We start from the raw sequence: 6,281 nt of genomic DNA on the forward strand, positions 1-6,281 counted from the left end.
GGTGCTCTTATCCACTGAGCCATCTCACCAGCCCGAACCCAGCCTTTCTTATCTGCAGGGAGCTGCTTGCCGTGGACAACACACCATCTGAATCCAGTGGCTTGTGGCAGAAAGGCCTCCACATTAGAGGAAAGAGGACATCGATTCTTAGACATTGACTGGGCCACTCTCATGGCAATCCTTGCCTAGGCTGCAAATGTGGACCCCTTAGGTGAAGTTAGAATTTCCAGGATACCACTCTCCTGCTTCTGACTTGGAGGCCCGATTCCTCTGAAGACTATCTTGGATTTCTTGGGACCCTGCTTCATTCTGGCCTCANGAGATGTATTGGGGATATGGCATTCTTGTTTAGAATATGAGTGTCTCTGAAGTCTCAAATAGACCTCAACTTTCTTGCCATCCGTACTCAAGTTATGATACCGACACCACTCCCGAAGAGTGTTCCGGGACTCGTTAATCGGAGGCAGGTTGGGCGGAGGACAGGTGCTTGGTATGGTTCTGGTTGGGTGTTTGATCCCCTCATGCCTCACCAGAGAACGGGCTGGTGGTTTGTGGTCTATGGTTGAAGAAGAAACATCTGATTGCATAGGATAGTCTGTGGCTGACTCTTCCTCCTCAGTAAATGGGACCAGCGTTAAAACCACACTTTCTTCATCCAAGTTTTCCTCAAATTGGTTCTCATTGTAAGTCTCTGGGCCGAAGTATGACATTTTCAGGCAGACTTGGGAGAAGACCCACAATTTCTAAAGGAGGAAAAGTTCTTCAATAGTGTAGCTGCTGGCAAGTTACCCATGATACTTGTTGATAACCCCTCACCTATTCTCTTGTAAGCAACCCCAATTAAACATACTTGCCCCATTGGTGGAAGAATTCCTTCAGTCTGTTAGTGCCTTATTTGGAGTAAATAAACATTTATCCATATATTCTCAAAAAGTTAATACAACCACTTAATAGAAAATATGAGCATCAACTTTGTGATCAGGATTAGACAATAGTTCTTTATATATGACACTACTGTATAGCGATGTCCTCCAAATTGAAATATTAACTTCCTGAAGAGAGGAGGAAAGCTCATGTAACATATTAGGTTGAGGAAAATAAGGAAATTTCTAAAGCTTTGAGAGCTCAAAGACTTACAAAACCCTCCCTACAGTTAAAAAGGCAGTAAACAACTGTAGGCTGAGCTGCCAGCAGATTGTGCAGGAAGCTCCAGGGATGTAGCTTTCATGAGTCATCCATCATCCATGCTGGGCTGGGCTTTGCAGAGATACAGCTGCCTTTGAGTCACCCATGCTCCTGTAAGTAACCCTTCACCTGTGATCCTGTAAGAAACACCAGTAAACTCAGCAGTTCATTGAACTACGGTTGGTGGAATAATTTCTTTAGTCTGTCATCAGTGTCTCATCCAAGATAAACAGACATTTGCTCATATCTCCCCAGGAAAAGTCAGCCAACACACATCACAAGCACTGGAAACTAAAGAAAACTATTGGAGTTTATCACAAGATTAAAACATTTGTGCATCGACGAGTGAAAAGACAGCCCTAGAAGTGGGAGAAGACTTACAAATTGCATATCTGATAAAGATCTACTAACTAGAAAATATAAAGAACTCATTAACAAAAAGACAAATGACTCAAAAAAATGAACAAGGGTAGGTAAGCTTAGCCACATAACAAGTTTTTGGACAATTTGACTGACATAAACACACACACACACATAAGTAAATGAAAAGATGTGTAACATCATTGATCACCAAAGAAATGCAAATCAAAGCCATGAAATGCCCTTGAATGACTGGGGAGGCATGACTGCTAATGGATACAGGGTTTCCTTTTGTAGTAATTAGACAGTAGTGATTGTTGTGAAACTCATTGAACTGTACATGATATTGGGGCTGAGAGTGAAAATATCTCATACATCCCAGGATAAGTGTTGGAATTACAGGCCTATGCTACCATGCCTAACCAAACTTTACACTTTATTTTTTTATTTATTTATTATATGTAAATACACTGTAGCTTTCTTCAGACACTCCAGAAGAGGGCATCAGATCTTGTTAAGGATGGTTGTGAGCCACCATGTGGTTGCTGGGATTTGAACTCTGGACCTTCGGAAGAGCAGTCGGGTAATCTTACCCACTGAGCCATCTCACCAGCCCAACTTTACACTTTAAATGGTGAATTTTGTACTGTGGGACTGAAGTCTATCCCAATAAAATATAATTTTTATTTCCAGATAGAGTCTCAATGTATAGATCTGGTTGGCTAGAACCCCTATGTAGCCCAGTCTGGCCCAGAACTCAGAGTTCTGCCTACCTCTACCTCCCAGGAACTGGGACCTGTGTTACCACACTCAGGTTTTTTGTAAAGATTTATTTAAGTTTATGTATGAGTAGTTTGCCCTCATTTATGTATGTGTACCACATACATGCCTAGGACTCTAGGATGCCAGAAGAGAGAATGTTAGATCCCCTGGAACTGGAGCTATCGATGGTTGTAGATCATCTGTGGGTGCTAGAAATTTAGCCTGTATCCTCTGCTAGGGCAGCTAAGCAATCTCTTCAGCCCCATAACAAATTTTAATCTTGGAAAATGATTTTTTTAACTAGTAGGAAAATATTAATAAAAAGTAGTAGTTGCTATATTAATATTGACAAAGTGAATTTTGAGACAAAGTTAATCCTAGTACTACATTTTTAATAAAGCATTGGACCAACCTGAAATGCAGAACTGAGAAGTACATAAAGCAGCATGCCAAAAAAAATTGCAAGAACACTCTGGGAAGATGGCTCAGTGGTTAAGAGCACTGACTGCTGCAGTTCTTCCGGAGGACCTGGGATTAATTCTCAGTGCCCAAATGATGGCTAACAACTGTTTACAATTCTAGTTCATGGGATCTTTTGCCCTCTCCTGGCCTCTGAGAGCACCAGGTATACACATGGTGTACAGATATGCATGCTGGCAAACATTCATACACATAAATTAATTTTTAAATATTTATAAAAGTTTTGCAAGGAGAATCTAGCACAAAACGCATTTGGGCTTCTGCTCAAAGGATTATTCAAGGTAAGTAAGATACAGCTCCCTAGGCAAGGGGAGCTGTCAAAATCTCCTTAGATAGTGAGGGAGGACACCTGAGGGTGAGGTTTTAGTACTGAGCAGAACGGCCAGATAGGGTTGAAAACATTGAAAAGTACTTTAAAGAAAAGTACTTTTGTTGGGCTGGCAACTTTGTGAAACTTGCTCCATTGGCTCAGTTTGTGATAGCACTAGCCATGAAAGTCTGACAACCTGAATCTGATCCCCATCCCACACATAAAGTTCTCACTTGAGGTTAGGAATAGAGATAGGAGGCTTGGATAAAGCTAGGCTTGGGTAGCTATGGTTGGAATACACTCTTTGGACATATATGCCTGGCAGGAAGGAACTTGTGGCTGTGTTGCCAACTCAGTCACTGTCTGTCCAAGGGACCTTCATCCTTAGCTCTTTCCTGGGTTCTTCACTACATTCTTGACTCACCCATGATCCACTCCTGCCCTTCTCCTGACAGCCCACCTCCACTGAACCTTCAGGTAAAGGTTCTCTGTAATATGTGCCTTGTTCCTCATATGAACCCAGAAGTGCCCATCTCTCAGTCACCATTCCTATTCCACTTCTGGGCCACTCTTCACCTAAAGTCAAGAGGAATCTTACAAGGTCCAGATTTTTTGTTTTGGTTTGGTTTTTGTTTTTGTTTTTATTTTTTTTCAAGACAGGGTTTCTCTGTATTGCCCTGGCTGTCCTGGAACTCACTCTGTAGACCAGGCTGGCCTCGAACTCAGAAATCCGCCTGCCTCTGCCTCCCGAGTGCTGGGATCAAAGGTGTACGCCACCACGCCTGGCATAAGGTCCAGATTTTATAACTACCTCTACCACAATCAGACGATTTCCTGATTCATTTAAGGGGCATTAAATGAAGTCACAGAAGATGGTGACAGTTACACAAAATCCTTTAAAGTCCAAACTGAAATCTAGACTTCTTGGGAACAGTGATAAGAGGGGGCTAGAGAGAACTCTCCTTTTCTTCAGTTACCCAATCCTTATGTCCCAAGAAATCCCTCTTCCTCACACAGAAGCAGGCAGGATGATTCAGGGTGAGAGAATGATTTTTAGATTCTCATTCTGCCACAAGATTAGCATCTCTGAAAGCCCTGCCACTCACATTTATATGAGTCCTGTTTGGTCAATATCTGGTGAGGCAATGTTCTCTTGTGACACACACAAAAGGTACTCTCTGAATTCCTGCCTGTCCCTGAAAGACTGGACTCTGCTCCTGATTTATACCACCTGATTTTTTTAAAAAATGAATTTGCCTTTATTTTTTGTGCATTGGTGTTTTGCCTGCATGGATGTCTATGTTAGAGTGTCAGATCTTGGAGTTACAGACAGTTGTGAGCTGCCATGTGAGGGCTAGAATTTGAACCTTGGTCCTCTGGAAGAGCAATGAGTACCCTTAACACAGCAATCTCTTCAGCCTCAGCACCTAACTTTTACAGTCAGCTCTCTCCCCAAACTGAACAAGAATGCTGCTTTTGGAAAACACATCAGTAGCACCTTTGCTCACAGGCTGTCCCTCTCCAGGTTCTGGCGTGGCTCCTTCCTCTGTTGACCAGCACCTGCAATGCTGTCTCAGTACTCCCCCCCCCACCCCCACCCCTGCCTTCCAGTAACACTCAGAGGAGACAGTCAGTCTCTCTGCTAGGTGATCCAAAGCCCTACTCTCTCTCAAACTGCCCTCCTACAATGGGAAGATCTGGGAAGGATAAAAGACACGCTGCCTCTGTATGACCCAGGGTTGTCCCTGGCACTTAACTCCAAAATAAGCAGGATGGACCTCTCTCCCCAGCCAAAACTTATCTAGGGGAAGATTTGGGGGCCCAGTAGGCAAGGAATGGATTTGAGCTGCTGCCTCGGGTACTAAAGGATTAAGAAGTGACGACTCACAGATGCCTAAACGTGTCTGTAGCATCACCTGCTGGTGATGAGGCCACACTGCGCCCTGTGTCAAGGCCAATCTGTGTCAAGGAGTCAGAAGTGATCTGATCTTAGGCTGAAAGAGCTGGTGGTCTAGACTGAGGGATGATTTTTTCTGGAAAGCTGGCTCTGATGCTTATATTTAAGGCTTCCAGAGAATCTAGGAGAATTATTTCCTGTTCATATTGTCTCCATAAAACTATCCCCTTCACCCACTAAGAGCTTCCCCTTACAGAGTAGAAGTTCAATCAGTACTGCTTCAACAAAATAAGAATGAATAGGTATCCTATGTGACTGAAGGAAAAGATGTCGTACATAGGGCATCCAAAAAGAGACTAGAAAAGGTGACCAAAAGACAATGAGGTCCAAGGACAGGTCACTGAAGGTGAGTAAGTCAAGATTCTGAGCCCATTTTTGGCACCAGGTGTTTAAGGTTTCCCTCCAGGGACCCCATAGGGTCAGGACACTGGGCAAACATGTCAGGACACATGGCCCAAAGCCTGAAGTACAGGATGACCTGAGGTGACCATGAGGACAGAGGAGGAAGCTGTCCACTTGCTTCCAGACCTCCTGGCTCCAATCCTGAAACCCAGAGTAGTCTCTGCCCCAGAAACCCAGGCCAGCACTCTCTTGGGTCTCAGTGCTTCCCTTTGGAACCCAAAATTTGACCAAATAAGACTTCTCACACACACATCCCAATCAGGCTCTGACATCCACCTCACACACTAGAAGCTAGAGAAAGGGAGAAAGAGGAAGAAAAACCCCCTTTAAACTCTGACTGAGACCTACCCCTGACTGAGCCCAGCAAGACAGGCTTCTGGAATCCTGGCCTACTGGTGGTAAATAGGGCCACTAGAACCAGATGATAGCTCATAACTCATCACACCAGAAGTAGTAGTGGAGGAAAACATCCTGAACTCTGGTCCCTTTCCAGGCCAGGATGGGAACTCAGGAGCAGATTGCTGTTGCTGAATTATGCCTCCTGCCATTGCCCCCTGCTGGCAGCCCAGTAGAACTTGCTGGTGTCCACTTTCTCTCAGACCCAGAGCAACCAGCCAGGCAGCTTCTTGCTGGCAGCACTCTGAGGGTCAGAATCAGGAAGTCCTTGAATAATCCAGAGTGCCTGTGCCATGATCCCAGCAAGGTACAAGAAGCAGAGCACAAGACCCAGTGCAGACCCACTGGCAGTGGACTTGCTTCCTTCATATCCTTCCTTGAGGTGACCCACAACCCCATGCTTATCCCACACCTAGTTCAGCTCCAGAG

At 44.4% G+C, this 6,281-nt stretch overlaps 1 pseudogene; it reads right to left on the bottom strand.

Annotated features, from left to right (window-relative positions):
- LOC110314344 overlaps window positions 1–710 on the bottom strand; it is a 9,016-nt pseudogene extending 8,306 nt beyond the window's left edge.
- Between the last annotated feature and the right edge of the window lie 5,571 nt (window positions 711–6,281).

Source organism: Mus pahari, chromosome X (genome assembly GCF_900095145.1).
Source record: "Mus pahari chromosome X, PAHARI_EIJ_v1.1, whole genome shotgun sequence".
Classification (NCBI taxonomy): domain Eukaryota; kingdom Metazoa; phylum Chordata; class Mammalia; order Rodentia; family Muridae; genus Mus; species Mus pahari.